This window comes from Athene cunicularia, assembly GCF_003259725.1.
Source record: "Athene cunicularia isolate RWA chromosome 1 unlocalized genomic scaffold, athCun1 chr1_part1, whole genome shotgun sequence".
NCBI lineage: Eukaryota > Metazoa > Chordata > Aves > Strigiformes > Strigidae > Athene > Athene cunicularia.
In genome coordinates this window covers 113,850,570-113,867,108 of record NW_020799091.1, presented here as the reverse complement: position 1 = coordinate 113,867,108, position 16,539 = coordinate 113,850,570, and positions in this window count along the sequence as shown.

Below are 16,539 nucleotides of genomic sequence, written 5' to 3'. Positions count from 1 at the left end.
GGGGGGGGGGGGAACCCAACCAAAACCAAAATAGATTCATCACTGAAATGCTCCTTGAATCTATTCCATTATTTTTAATCTAAGACAAAAATATTTCCCTTTCAGAATCATTATACATCATATTAAGTCTATCTATAATTTTAGTCACAGGTGTAATAAGGAAAAATAACCCCATCACCTTAATCAAAGGCAGGTTATTTCCACAATCTAAAGCTAATCTGAAAGCAGACAGATGGCTCTAAGAAACATTTCTTTTATCACAAAACAGACAGATGTTTCTGAATAGTTTTTTGGTGATTGTCAGATAACCTTGTGTGTCTTGTGCACCAGTATGTGAGCTCTCTTAGCTTCTACCTTTAACTGTTGCCACTTATGCGTTGAAAAAAATGAAGCTGACAGCTTGAAGATGGCAATGTCTTCGCACTGTGGAAGCTTCAGTGCCGCTGTGGGAAGAGAAAGCAGCTACAAGAAAGGGACCATGTAGCTGTCTGAAGTCAAGAAGACAGCACCGGACCTGAAGGAACCAGCTGGTTTCAGGTAGCACAAAGTAGCTCAGGCATTGTCCCAGTTCTTAAATCTGCACACATTCACTGGAAACACATCCTGAAATAAAGTCTGCACTTTTTTTTTTTACTGCTTCTAAGGGAGCCAGATATATTACCACCATAGTAGCAGTCCCAACTTAAGATTTTTAAGTACAAATAGAAGATTAAAATTACAAAGTTAAAAATAAAATTAGATGCAGCAGACCCTTAGGAAAACAGACAGACACATATGTGTGTCTTACATAAATGTGTGAAAACTGGCAGCACACATTCAGATGCCGTAAATCTATAAGTGTGTCAAAAAAATAACGGTAGGAGGAAAACTCACAGTGCACTGACTCGAGGACTGAAATGTAACGATTTACTTCTAAAGATCATGCAGGCTGTGAAAATCATACTGATGAGAAAAAATTGGAAAGAAAAACTGAGATGATGGTTTATTTATAAAAATGCTAGGAGATTCCATGAACTATTAAATCAACGAAGAGAATACAGACTTATTCTTTGGAAGATTTCGAGAGCTCATTTAAGTCTAGTCACATATGAATTTTTGAAACGTTCAATACTACTATATATTATTTGTCATCATAATGTTCTTTTAAATATTTGCTTAGAACACCTCCCATAGGAGTCTTTATTCTCTGTCTATATTCACCGTAATACTGTAAAATTATTTAACTTCTGTACATAATATATATTTAGCATATATTTTTCATAAAGCTGTGATCTTTGAAATTACAGTTGCTGTTAAAAAGTCACATTTAATAACCACAAAAACTAGTGTATCTGAGAAATATCAATTATTTCACTGTGCAGTGAAATCATACTGCCATTATGGATGCTGGCAAATATTAAATAATAAATTTATTAATGTATGGTAATTAATTTAATGTTATTAATATATGTCTTAGATTGTCCCAGCCAGATATATTTATGGTAAAACTGATTTAAACAGAAATCCATATACTCTTACAATAGTATATAATCAAAACAGTTTTCTTCTGGTGAGAAAACAGGTACTCTCAGATCTTTTTCAGTGTTTGAGGGAGGTCTCTGACAACGTAAACTGACAGAAATTCAATCTAGAGCCGTATTCTGAATTATGCCAACTGAGACTCCAGCCTGCTCACTACTATCACAGACTTCATTTACAGTGATGTTTCCATTTCTTCCTCATGACAGATCCAGATTAAAGAGGACTTTGAACAACAATTGTAACCCCCCCCTCCGCAGCATAGCCATTTTTTCCTTATTTAAAATATGAAGTCATAAACGCTTAATGAAAACAGCAAAAAAGTTTTAAGATGAGATTTGTATTACCTTGCTAAAGTACACAGACATATATACTCTTACCTGTATTCTTTCCTTATATCTCCTCATAACACTAAAGGCTTTCAATCCAACCCAATAACAGAACTATCTCTCAACTCCTAAAACCTATTTACATGTACAATTGTAGGATGCGTGGAACAAAGCGGCAATTCAAGACAATGTTTTTCCTTTCATCTAGCATCCATTTTATGTTTTAAATACAGTTAGATGAAGATGGCCGTTATCTCTACAGGATTTTGGGAAGTATAAATAAAAGATTTATAGTGAAAAGTACTCAGCCACTGATGTGATGGCTTTGCACAGGCACACTAATAGTGGAAGGAACATCAGAGGGCTTCTGTTAGCAGCTTCACAACATGATGTACAAGGAAGGATGCACAAAAAAAGTTGTCAGAGGGAACCTTCTGTGTCTAGTGCTATTCAATATTCCCAGCAGCAACCCACATTTTAAGGTAAAAAAGTAGTAGAAAGTAAGTTTATTAAACTTACAAATGACATCTTTCTGGGAATGTTTCTTGTGACGCCTGTCAGCAACACAATACAATAACAATACTGGAATGTCGGCATATTCTTGTTCAGTAACTATTACGTGCTGCTGACAAACTCACAGTTCCTCAAGCTCAGTTAAGGAGGAGTCTGATTTTGTGTTTCCAAGTAGCCACCAACAGCCTGTTTAGAATTTTTTCCTTTTAGCGAGCCCTCTTCCTTAACACACATATGCACATTTCAAAAACCACTTGCCCTCACAACTGAACAACCCTATAACCACACAAAGCACACCACTTGACCATACCACACACTGCAACTTGCACATCAGGGATAACTCTTTACAGATTTTCCGTTTGACTGTCTTCTCCTCTTTAATACAGGGTCATATATTTCTTTGAGCCTCTTGAATTCTTTTGAAACGAATACTCGTAGTCTAAGACAAAGAAGTAGTTATGGTATCAGAACAGGTTTTGAAGCCCATATCATAATTAAAAGCTGCAGGTACTAGCGTACTGCCCTATGGAGTTTATTCTTTTTATCCACTCAGTCCAGGGGAGGTATTTATACTAAAGTCTGTGGACATTTGACGAGGTCTGTAATCCCCTTGGTGTGATGGCCAGGTAATTAACTATGTTTACAAGAAAGAAAATTTTATACACAAAACTTAGTTTGTATATGTATGTATTTTCCCCAGTTTCTTAGAATCAGAACTTATTAGAAGTACTAGGCTATTTCTCAGCAATAAGGTTATAAAAATATGGGGGAGAAAAAAAGACATCGTGATTATTTCCTGTGAAGAGCAGTTAACTAAATAGATGGGAGTGCAGTAATTGAGATTAAATCAGATATTTGAAAATTATACTGAGTAGCAAGAAAGTTCACAAAGCTCTTCTTTGGAGACTCCTTTCTAGGCCTATCTACAGCAACAGCTCCAAGGGTAGTTGCTTGGCCTGGTTACTGTTTCAAGCAATAAGTTTCTTTCCTTTCTTAAAGAGTCAAAAGTCTCAATCTTGTTTAAGGTTTGCAATAACAAAATTAAAATTCTCAATGACAGCTGCATTATTCTGTCTGCCAATTATCCACTTCGAAATACAGAATGAGCTCCAGCCCACCAGAGTTTTCAGCTGCTGTGCAACCCAGCACACTGTCCTGCTCAAGAATGAGCAGGATCACATCATCTCACAGACCTGATGCTACAGCTCTCCCAGGCCAAGCTGGCCAACATGGCCAGAGTAAGCATTGTTGCATCACAGCCTAAAAATCAGGGACACCTCTCCCAGTTGGTGCCCCGAATCCCCAGGAACCTCACAGCCAGGAGGGTGAGTCAAGTGTGGTGCCTTGCAAATACTATCCACCAGTCTCTCACCCCTCTCTGCCTAACAGCTCCTGCTGTGAACCATGGGAGACCGTGGGGCAGATACACTTCTTGTCTGGACACAGGAGGAAATGGAAATTGAATGGCAGTTGAATTTCTACTGGAAGGTAATATTTATAATCATCTTAAATCTTCTTCAATCACTATCATACCTGGGCTTCTCCACTACCCAGGGAGTCCTGTATTCATAAGTAACATAATGGAAAGCGGACATGTATGAAATAAATACTTTTCATAGACTTCTCACCAAGATTATAATTCTCAGTTCACAAAAATTAGATTATTAGGACAATTCAGCATTCAATTAGTTTAAACTGGCTAATGGTTGGACTAGATGATCTTCAAGGTATTTTCTAACCTAGATGATTCTGTGATTCTGTGAATTGCATGGAGTCAAAGAAACCAAGCCCTTGTCTGCTGCTGTTGGAAATTCTCCCTCAGATAAGCACATCTTTAACTGCACAAGCATGTATAATGTAGGAACGGGGCCAAAAACTTAAACTAAAATAATTGTACATGTTTCCTATTTCATTAATATAATCATACAGATCTGAAATTATGTACATTTAGGTAATGGCAAAGTGTTAAAACCAAATATAGAATAATATTTTAAATAACTAGGGCACATAAAAGTTTTAAAAATAAGGTCTTTTTACTCATAAAAATATTCATCCTTTTTTTTTTTTCTGAAATTATATCAGTTCCTACATCATTGTCTTTTTTAATCAAATACAAAAATTAAATCAGAGGCACTGATGAGGAGAATATCAGCAGAAATGTACTTAAGCTTATTACATAATACTTTGTGATTAAAGACCCAGTAACACTTCACAGATTGAGATACATGATTATATTTTCAATTTGGTATGAATGAAATGTTTTATTTTCATTTCAATAAATGAATTTCATATCTAAAAATCAGATCTGAACTGGAGTTTTACAGAAAACTATATGGGTACATTCCTATTCAAATATATATATTGTTTTTTCTTGGAAGGCCTGAATAGATTTTGCGAATTTGTAGAGAGAGGGAAAAGGTGCACATTATTCAGATAGTGGAAGATAGCTTTTGGGAACAAGGAACATCTTGGAAATTACAGGATCTGCTGGTTTGTTCCACTTGTTATAAATAAAATTTTCGTTTTTAAACACAAAATAATATGGTACAGTGATTTATCTTAGATTGCATTTGATGTCTTTCTGTAGCTCTGTTTGTATCCTATTTTTGAACATCCAAAGAGATCTTACCTATGAAGGTAAGAAAAAAATAGCTCCTATATTTGAAACACTTATATTTAACTTTTCCAGAAATTGTCAATCATACAACAGACTTCTTTGTTTTGAAAATACAATATCTTTGTAAGATATCATTCTACCTTCAAGGGAAAAAAGGGAGAATTCTGGAGTTAGCTGTGTAGAATATATGTAGAAATAAATGTAATTCCATTATGAAGTATAACTTATAAATCCGTAGTATTATGACTGCCTTATTAATCAGTTATTCTAAGAATGTAGTACTTCTCAGTATATCATTAAATAGCTTCACCATAAAATGGATACTTCAAAACAAATCCTTTATGGAAATTAAGTGTTGAATGCTAATTAGTTAATAGGTTAATTAAAATTTTTAGTTGATTAATCAGCAGTTAATTTACACTATATTTTGGCACAGCATTGACCTACAGCATTTCACATGTAAAAGAAAGCATACCTTAGAGGAGCCTTTACTATACTGTTTTGACCATTTGTCCTCTAGTGAAAATGTAAATACTTTAGCCACCAGATAAGTAAGATACAGCTTTTGAATTGCTAAATGTTTACCTTTTAATTCTGCAGCTGAAAGGAAAATATTCTAGGCAAAACAAACTAGATAAAACAGATGCTCAGCACTGATGCAATCTGTACTGGTACAAAAAGAAAATCTAGCCTACTGGTTTTGTGCTGTATAAAACTTTTAGAGACATGACACTTAAACTTTCATAACCACCTTATCTCCACTAAGACAAAGATGGTAGGATACATCTGGGGAGTGGAAACTTCACTCTGCTAAATTCCCTCCCAGCACTCATAATGTGGTGTTCAAAGAGTAGTGTCCCGAGGGGATCTGCCTGCTTCCCGAGTGTGTTGCACAGATTTATCCTGCTCAGAAGATACGGCGTTTCAGATACCAGGTAAGAGGCTCCAGGTACAGCCATCTGTTTGCTGCCGCATTTGGCCCTCACTTGTTCCTTTTCTGGTTTTCAGTCCAGGCCTTGCCTGATGAAAAGTTTTTCTGACCCTCCCTTCCCCTGGAAGGCTTGGCACCGGACACGGGGAAGGAACACATAGGAATGTGCAGCAGCCTTAATGCGGCTTCGTTTTTGGTTCCAGCACATGGCTGCCGTCTGGATGGTAGTTTATGGGCCCCACATTAGACAAACAGCATGAAGGCAGTCCACAAGTGTAAAATTAAAATGATCTCTTTGTAGGAGGACTACCAACTAACTCCAGCTCCCATTCCAGTCATGTACTCACAGACTGACTTCAGTGCTCCCTAGCAACACTTCTTTTCCAAAACTTCCACACCTCTCTACAACTTGTATGCACAGTACCATAACTGGCACTTCCTCACCTCTTTCTTTGCCCAAGATTTTTCTTTCAAAGCCAAATCAGTGGGTGCTTATGTACAGGACAGCTGGTTCACATGTCTGCTGTCAAACTGAGCCAAAACTGCCTTTTCCACAAAGCTTTCCAAGCAAATTAAATGAGAGCAACAATAAATCCACTGGCATTGCTATCCACTTGGATACAACTAAACTATGTGAAAAAGACACAGTGCATTTCCCAGACACAAGGGAAGTTATCCTTACCTGTGCATCTGATACCTTCGTAGGGTGCAGCACCCAGCACAGTACTAGGATTCCTTTCCTTCTTCCAGGTGAGAATGCCTGTATGAAACAGGATACAACACTACGTATCCAAATTATGTTAAACTCATATACTAGAAAAATATATCCCTGTGTGACTAATCCTCTACTTCAAATACAGCTTCCCTAGAACAAATGATTTAAAATTCTGCATAAATTCCTGGGTATATCCTCATAAAGAGACAATAATGGCACTGGAAGAAATTACCTGTAATCAGTCTGTGATGAAATCAGGCCTCAGCTGTGACCCTGCAAAGGGTGACATGCATATGCCATTAAACATTACAACTCGATTCCAGACTATGGCACCATTCAAAGACCTTTGCGAGTCTAGGAATTAAACTGTATAGATAAAAACAGAAGGGACCTATTTGCTACCACCTTAATAACAGTAAAAAAAAAAAAAAAAAAAGTCACGTAAAAATTGTTGTGTGAGAAGGTAAAATTGTGAAATACATTCAGCATGAAATTGGGCTTGACATGTTTTGAATGGTGAATCAAACACTGCACGCAGCTCTGATTGTTACATTCTTTTCATCAAAGTGGCTGACCTCCGAAGGTGACCCTTAACATGACAAGGAAATCTATCGCTTCCAAAGTGAGAGGTGCTGAAGGACATGGAGCCAAAGCTGCAATGTGATTGCTACCCTTCGACACTCAGAAGCTTATAAAAATGTCTACACATGGAAACAGAAGTCAAAACCGCTTTTTGCACCCACTTAGTAGGCAGAGGGAAACAGCTTGGCTAGAAGATAAAACTCCTAACAAAAGATCTGGTATGAAATTCCTAGGTGTCAGATTGTAAGTGTAAAATGTGTGATACACACACACACCAGTTACGATGTACTGAAACTGTTTTGGGGGAGATTGCAAGGAAAGGGAGAAGCACTTACAATGCACACTCCCACATGCGCCAGCAGAGTTATCACCAGAGATGCTCTGGGGGTGGTGCTTCAAAGGACCTCCTGAGGCATGACAGGGTGCTCACAGGTGGCCTTCCCACGTTGTACTGCTGCAGCTTCCGCACCATAAGCACATGTAGGATTTTGAAAGCTGTGTCTGTCATCCCACATCAGGCCTCAGAGGCTTTAGGTGATCCAAGAGAATGGAGAGCTTCAAGGCAGAGCATAACTAACACCCTCACCTGTGTACTCTACAAATCAATCCTACTGAATTATTTCTATGCTTTGCCAGATCATTAAACTCACCAAATAAAAGACCGGGAAGAGTCAGAGCCTGGAGAGCAGGAGCAAGCCAGAGAACTGGAGCCAGAGGAAAACAGAGCTGCACCTAAGCAGGAACTGGCAGCAGGATGAATGACTCCCGGAGAGGCCTGAAATGCAGCAGTTACCATATGCATAACATTTCTTGAGCTACATAAAGCAAAAGATCACAGGATCTTGTTGCAATTATTCCTGCTTACATTTGGACCTGCAGAAAAGTAGATGTTAAGGCACATTTTCAAGAGAGGGGACACACAAAGTGTTTCCTAAGTCCTCTATCAAATGGGGATACATGCAACACTACATGTGCAACAGTACTCCCACCATTTGCAGATCCATGCCTTCAGACATACCTAACAGCAACAATTCCAACTGAGGAGATAAGATAAGAACCCACTTCTCATTTTCTTGCTGGCTTTTGCTTTCATAAAACATATACTTCCTTCTCATTATGCTAGAGATATTATTCTACTGGAGCCACATTGTATATTCTTATCACCAGACTGCCATAGTTTAGAATTCTAGATCACCACTCTAATGCCATTTGTGTCAGTAACTAAAGTTTTATGAAGGTGTCTCTAAACAACAGCATTGCATTATTGGTCTGAATAATGAAAAGGTGGATTACATTATTTTTGCCCGTTGAAGCTGTCTGTCACATGCAATACAGATACTGCCAATACAGTGGTTAAGTGCAATGACTAAAGGATAGCTAAGGATGTTTGCTGATGCTTGGATTATATTTATTGCCCTTCTAATGCTCCCTGAAAGAATCCTTATAAATGACAGACTCTTCTGATTACAATCAAAGAAAAAAATCTCTGTATTAGCATGGGTATAATTTGGAAACAGTTCTTTGTTTTTCCATGGTTCAGTGATAATACCATTTTATACATCCTGCATTTTAAATCCTTTCCAAATGTGCTCACCTATTTTCTGCCTAGGGCATTAGAATACATGGCTCAATAAAAACAAACAAATGAACGGAGCCCAAGGTGATAATCTTTAAAAAGCAGGCAGTATTCTATTACTAGAACTGGATCCAGATTTTGTGATAAAATTTATTACACTGAAGTTTGGATCAGGGCATTGAAATAAGGTATAAAGTAAAAACCACCCTTAATACTTGATGTACAAAATAACTTTTGACTAATGGGAAGACAAAATTTTGATTGCATTTGAATTCATCTGTTCTGTTTCAGAAAAAGAAACAACTCACCCAAACACATTTTGGGCTTTAGGACAGATCAACAGCAAGAAGAGATTATAGTTACTTCAGGAGCATCGGAGCCAAGTTTAAGTCTGTGCTGAAAAATGTGCTTGAAAAATGCTATAAAGAACAGTTGTATAGTAGGGCAGCCACTACTAAATAGACCAAGATAAAACTCTGATTCAGTTTTTGATGTTCTGCAATATAAGATAATGGAAAAAAAGAAAATAAAACCTACTTTGTGGAGAGCAGTAAGAGGCAGCAGGTTGGGTCTGTTGTGGAGTAACTAAAATGAAAAAATGAAAGTAAAAGGAGGAGCCCTACACACTGGGGGTGGTTGCTTTTGTGTCAGAAGAAACTGGTGAAATTAACACGTGAATGTGCAAAATATCCCATGAAATAAGACAGGCTTGGAAACACGACTCAGAAAAGTCTTTTCTCAGATTCTCCAAGTGTTCTCTAAACTGATCCCTTGGGTTATAGCATTCTCCATTTAGACAAAGAAGTTAAATCCAGACCATGCACTATTGACAGTGTACCCGAAAATTTCCGTGCTGAATATCTCGGTTCCTTTAACCTGTTCAGTTCTCATTAGAGTTTCATCTTCTTTTTTTATACATATATAATTCAAACAGACATGGGATTATCTGGACAGTGGTAAGGAGAAGGGAGACCCTGGCAAGTGGTAGCAGTGTGCTGCAAAGCCAAGGAGATCAGCAGGTTCTGCAGAAAACAGGAGGGCAGTAAGAAAGGCCATCAGGACTGGGGCAGTCACAAAACCAGAAAATGGTAACATTTTTGCTGAGGTTTTATAGTCCTCATTCTAAAAGACCACAGGAGACTTTAAAAACAAAACAAAACAAAACAAAACAAACAAACAAACAAAAAAACCAACCAAAAACCACACAACTGAAAACTCACTTTTCTTCAAGGAAAATTTATTAATTTAGATTTTTCAAGCTAGCAGCTAAAGTGGAGACTGACTCTGTGACCTACCACATCAAGTATGCCAGTGGCACACTCTGATGCTGGCATTTCTTAACTTGATTCTTGAGTTAAATGCCCTTTTAATATGCTCATTAGTGAAATTTTCTAATTAAAAAATGCAACAACTAAAAAGACGCCCCCTTCTACACAAGTCACATGGAACCAACCTGAACACCTACATGGTTCATTAGCTGAATTGACAATTTCAGATCCCAGTGCAGTTCTCTACCACTTCTGCTAATTGAATAACTTGTAGAAGAAGGAGGCTGTTATCTTTTTTATACACCTGTCACAAAAGGCAGAACATAATTTATTCTATGGAAATAAAGCTTTTTTTCTGCCTAGAATACCTCAGGAATCCAGAGTCTTAGAATAATTTGGTCATTTTTAAGATTTGTGGAGGAAAGTGTTGTCAGACAGATAATCTGCCCTCTTCCAGACACCTTCTGCCTCCTCCTTCTTTCACCCTTTAATGTCACCATCTGCTGTGGTCCCTTACACAGTTAGCTTGTCATTTGGTTTCATACCCTCTTTTGTCTTACTTTTCTTGTGCCATGTTCTTACCCCTCTTCATTTAAATCACACTCTTCATCATCTCTGTCCTTCTCTTTCTGTTCAGCAAGATCAGGATCCTACAGACACTAATACCAATCCCACATGCAAGTTATTACATGCGATCTGCATTTAATTGCATCCCCCTCATCGGCTTCACACATTGTTTCTACAATATGCTTGTGTATTTTTCTGAACTTTTTTAATCTGTTCAGTTTCTAAAGCATCATCACATTTTTTTCCAAAATGACTACAATTCCTGTAGTCAAACTTGATGTTGTAACAGTCTTTTCTACCTTTACCATCTCTTTCTCTGCATTAGCACCACCAGATTCCTTCTCTAGATTTATCCTAGCTGCGGAGAGCTGAATATCTATGGGATGAATCATCATATTCATATACTCTCATGTTAACACCGTTACCAGTGTCACAAGACAGCCACACATCACAAGGTAGTACAAGTCATTTGCTCTTTTGAGATAATAATAGTAATAGTAATAATAAATAATAATCTGTTAGGGAAGAACTGAGAAAAAAAAAAAAAACAACGGTAAGCAGATGAATGAGTTTTAGTCACAATTTGCATTCACCTTCTACTTAAGCTTGTGCCATGGCAATCTTTCAGTGCTTGTTATCAGACATCAAATTTTCCCTCTTAATAGCTCCAGGAAACTAAAAGATTTCTTACATATCACTCTTAGAAACCTCTTCAGGAACAAGTCACATTACATCTAGTGACACACTCCCAAGAGGCTCAGCAATAAATTCAAACCTCAAATTGTACTCTATTCTAACATTATAGTACCAAAACATGAACCGTGAGGTAACCCAATGCGTTCAGCATTGCACACAGCTGCATCTATGCTACCTGCCCTGGATGCTGGGAACAGAAAAGATGATCAGGAATGATTCACAAGGATTTTCACAAAAGCAACTTTAAAAGGATATCTATCCTAGCTACTTTTACTGAGATTTAAAATATACATAACTGCATGGAGTGCAGGTGCCCAGGGGCTGGCAGGGGGCTGCAGAGTGGCTGCTGTGAGGGAAGGACAGGGGCTGCCCTGTGCTGGACACAGCCAGTTCCACCAACCCACCGCAGGGCACGGCTGAGCCCCGCAGCCACGATGGTGGCACCTCCGGGAAAGCCTGGGTAAGGAAGGGCGAAATGCTGCCTGGCAGTGAGGGGTGAGGGGAAAACATGTGAGAAACAGCCCTGCAGACACCAAGGGCAGGGCAGGAGGAGGGAAGGAGATGCTCCAGGCACCAGAGGGTGTAGCCCATTGAGGAATCATGCTGGAGAAGACTAATCCCCAAGGGCTGCGGCCCACAGGAAGGATCCACACAGGAGAAGTTCATGAAGGACTGCAGCTCCTGCTGAGGACCCAAGCTGGAGCAGGGAGAACTGTGAGGAAGAAGGAGTGGCAGAGATTAAGCGTTATGGACTGTCCATAATCTACCATCCCCATCCACCTGTGCCACTCGGGGCGGTGGAGAGGAGGTAGGTGGAAAGTGAAGTCTAGTGTGGGACAAAGGGGGAACGGGGGGAAGGTGGTTTACTTTTTGTCATTGTTTCTCACCATCCAAATCTATTTTAATTGGCAATAAATTAATTTTCTTCAGGTCAGATCTGGTTTGCCTATGACAGTAATTGGTCAGTGATCATCCTGTCCTTATCTCTATCCACGAGGTTTTCCATTTTAGTTTTTCAGTCTATCCTCTAGAAAAGAGGGGACAGAGTATGGCTGGGGGGACCTCTGACAGCCAGCCAAGGTCAGCCCACACAATACCTTCAGAGAGCACTGCACTGCTGCTTCAGCTGCATAAACACAATGTCAGTGAAGAAAGGAGTTCCAGCAAGCACAGCCTTATCTTCTTTCTATTTCAACACCACCGCACGCTTTGCAAGCCAGAGGTTCAACATTAAATACCCTATGTAGATTACATTGATTACATAGAGAATGTAAGGGCAATATTCAAATTAATTACCATTTAGTCAATGTGGGATATTATGGGATTCAGCTATACGTGTTTATATTTCATGTAAAAAATGGTCACTAAAAACAATGACACATCAATATTTCTTGTGATTTAAAATTTAAAGTATTATTGATGTGTTTCTATTTTAAGATGAAGTTTCTTGGCCACTGGGGTTATGAAAAACAATTTCCCCCTGTATGATAAAATTTGGTGCCATTTTATCAGTGGCACTGTTTGCTCAAGATCTCTTTCTGCAGGCACAGAAACCACATTTTAAAATAGATGTTGACTTCCCTATTCATACCAACATGCACTTTCTGCATGGCCTAATGACAGCATCAAGAATGCAAAACCTGATCATTTACCACTAATAACCATCTTCTTACTCAGGTTGTGTGATGTACTTGAATGTCAACATTTTTTTGCCCTCTGCCAAAAATAAAGCACTTATTGGATATATAAAAAGGTAAGCTCTCAGAAAGTACTTCAAAGATCTAACTATCTCATATTTCTATTGCCATATTTAATGATGTAGATACAACCTGTCCCAATAAAGAACTTTTGGTACCTACAGTGTTGGTGCCCTAGCAGCTAGCATTTAGGTACAGGGCAGCCTAAAGCTTATTAGCAGCAGATAGTCTCTGTGCAGGGTATGAAGGGATTATGCAATTCAAAAATGCGCTCTTTTCTAATTCCTAGACAGCTAAGGAGACACTAAGCAAGTGCAGGGGTACTCCTGAAATTCTGCCCTCATCTACAGCCTAAACATGGAGACAGGTCTTCAGGAGAGAAACAGATGCACACTCAGTAGCCAAAACCCAAATAAAGCCATTTTTTGATCACAACCTGAAAAAATAAGGTAATCGCCACTTAAATAATACCTCAAAATGAAATACTTTCATCCAGGCACTAGAAGACTGAGACCCAATGCCTTTCTCAGCCTGAAGGAGCTTAAACCAACTTCTCTAAGCCTCCTATGAGGGTGTTTATCATCAGGCAATGCACAAAGTTGAAAGAGCTATCAATGCTCCTCTCAGCAAAGCTATGACATACTACTGGAAAGAACTGAAGATGTGTGAAAAAGAGAGGTCTGGGAATCTGGTCCCTGTTCCCAAGACTCTTTCTCCAGTTTGTATGTGAGGATAAAATGCAATGAACTTCCTCTCTCCTTCTGCTGTGGCAATTTCATACAGAACAAACACAACTGCACAGTAGTGCCTGCAAGTGTTCCACTCGCTCCATATCTATCACGCACGTTAGGACTTGTCAAGGATCCCTGCAGAGTAGCATAGAGCTTCAGATTCCTGATTGAGTTTAAGTAGAATTTAGATGTTGAGTTGATCAGATGGAAGCAATTACAGACCTAAAAATGTGTAAATGTAGTCATTTTGAAAACTCATGTCAAACAGAACTGCTAATGAACCAACTGACTTAAGAGTTCATTGACAACTGATCGGAGGCTTTCAAGATCCAAAGCTTCAGTTAAGAAGCTTCCATTTTGTCAAACTGCACAAATAGATCTCAGGCTAAATCCATGTGTATCACACTGAGAAACATAGCAGTGGAGTCTCTTATTCACTGATGCCCTCATAACTACTCCAAGTATTAAAGCTATCAACAATGACGAGTACTTGACTGCTAGTGTATCCTCACAACACTTCTATTTCTTTTAGTGAGAGATGCTCAGAAAGCTATTGCAATAAATTCTGCATTCGTCTTTGTCCTGCTGCAGCAAAATACATGTCCTCTGTGACCATGATGGTGTATCTCATTAGGTAGATGTGTTCTGTATGTTGGAGACATTCTCCAGTGAATTAGAAGACATATTCTAAACACAACAGAGCAAGGCTTAGGCTAGACAACAGTGACTCTTCTTTAGATTGTACTGGGGCTTAAAAGGTTTACTTGATGTGCAATAGAGTATTCTTCAAAGCTCACTTGAAAAAATGAATGATTTTCTAAGGTTTGGAAGTGCTTTGGCTTTGTCTGCATTTTTGTTATGTTCTTTGCACATACTTTGACTTAAAACAAGATGTGTAATTGGCAAAACAAGGGGAAGACAGAATCATTAATAGGACCTTCTACTATCATTTAATCCCAAATTTATTGAAAATATGTACTATTTATCAGAAATGTGATATTGGGTTTGGACATAATCAAGAAAGATGAACCTGTCCACCTTTATAGCTGATAGAACTATTAGCCAAACAGAAAAATATTTTCTATTATTTTAAAGTTTTGCTTAGATTAAAATATTAACATGAAAAATATACCTGCTGTTAAGAAAATACCTAGAGGCTTCAGGAATTAAGATGACACTGAGTGCAACAGTCAGTAAACAGTCTAAAACCAACCATACTCTTCACCACAGTCATCATAGAATTTGAATTACCTGGAAAAGGAAAAGAAACTTTGCTTTTAACTTATCTTCCTACACTTCATTCAGCTGTATTCTGAAAATAAATTCTATTCCCTGATGTGAATTTCCCCTGCCTGTCCAACATTTCAAATCTACATAACTTAATCTATACACTAATGGACTCGTAATTTTCTGGGGTAGTCAACCACACAAAACACTAACGCAGGTCATTAAAAGAAGTGGAAAATCTAAACAAAGACATAATGATTAATTCTGTGCAAGCAATAGCTTTACCACAAACCTATGAAAAAATATTTATAGCATTGTTTTTCCAAGCAGGGTGTAATTTAAATAGCTAATTCTTCCATCAGTTTATTTTATGACTGTCACATCTTTAATGTTTTAAAGAAACAGCCTCTAAATCTGTCTGTCCAACTTTTTTTTTTTTTTTTTTTTTTTTTTTTTTTTTTTTTTTTTTTTTTGGTTCCCTTCTTCTTACCCAGAATTTAGTCAGATGATTCAATCAGTCATTTGGCCTTCCTTCATTCCTGCTCAGTGCCTCTGAAGTTAATTCTCAGTGGTGCTTTATTTATCCTTTGAGACAGAATTTCATTGCAATATCCCATGCTGTTACAGAGTTGGGGTAGGGAGACTTCATCTAGGCATTGTAACACACTTTACAGGAAAAATGATTTCAGTCCACTCTTTGCTCAAGTACCATACTAAGAGCAAATTTAGCAGTGTTTTAGAACTCATTGCTTAGTTTTATAGTGCAACATATCTGTTCAGATATTTATATATATATATTATATATATATATATATATATATATAAAATCATACTTTAAATGGCAGTAATCATTAGTGGGATCATGAAAAGAAATGCATTCCACAAGCACATCATTTCAATCTAGGCTTTGTATTTTAAATATTATAATAGTAAAATGAAATATTTAATTATCACTGATTTTGCTGCACAGCACTGGAAACTCAGAAGACAGTGTTTTAGTTTCTTAACTGTTTATTCTAATTTTGTGGGGAAATCTGTCTAGTAATCTGAGCATAGGGTGCTGGTATCTGCTGATGGAGCAATCACCAGAGGGACTAAATGTGCCAAGTGATCTATTGCCACGATCTAAAAACAATTTATAAAATGGCTGTGAATCAGTAAAATTCTTCTGGAATTCCTTTTTCCTCCAAAATTCAAAGATTGCAAATTTTCTGTGTTCTGCACTAAAAATTAACATCACTGTCAACACAATACATACATTGAATTACAGGGATCAGAGTCAAGCAAAACACGGTGACAGTCCAGGATTACATGTTCAGGAGTTGTGTGGTGTGAGGACACTTCGACCCAGCACACATACCTGAAGAGCGTTACCAGTCGCACATTTATAAATCCCTACCGGACCATAAAACTGGGAAAACTTGAACCTGGAGTGCTACAAAACCTCCTACGAAGGCTAATGATTTAATTACAGAGCTGTCAATTTTATCTCTAGTGAGAGAACTAGTTGGTTTTATTTATTATTTTCCAGAAAATCCTTGACACAATACATATGTAGTATGCCATATTCAG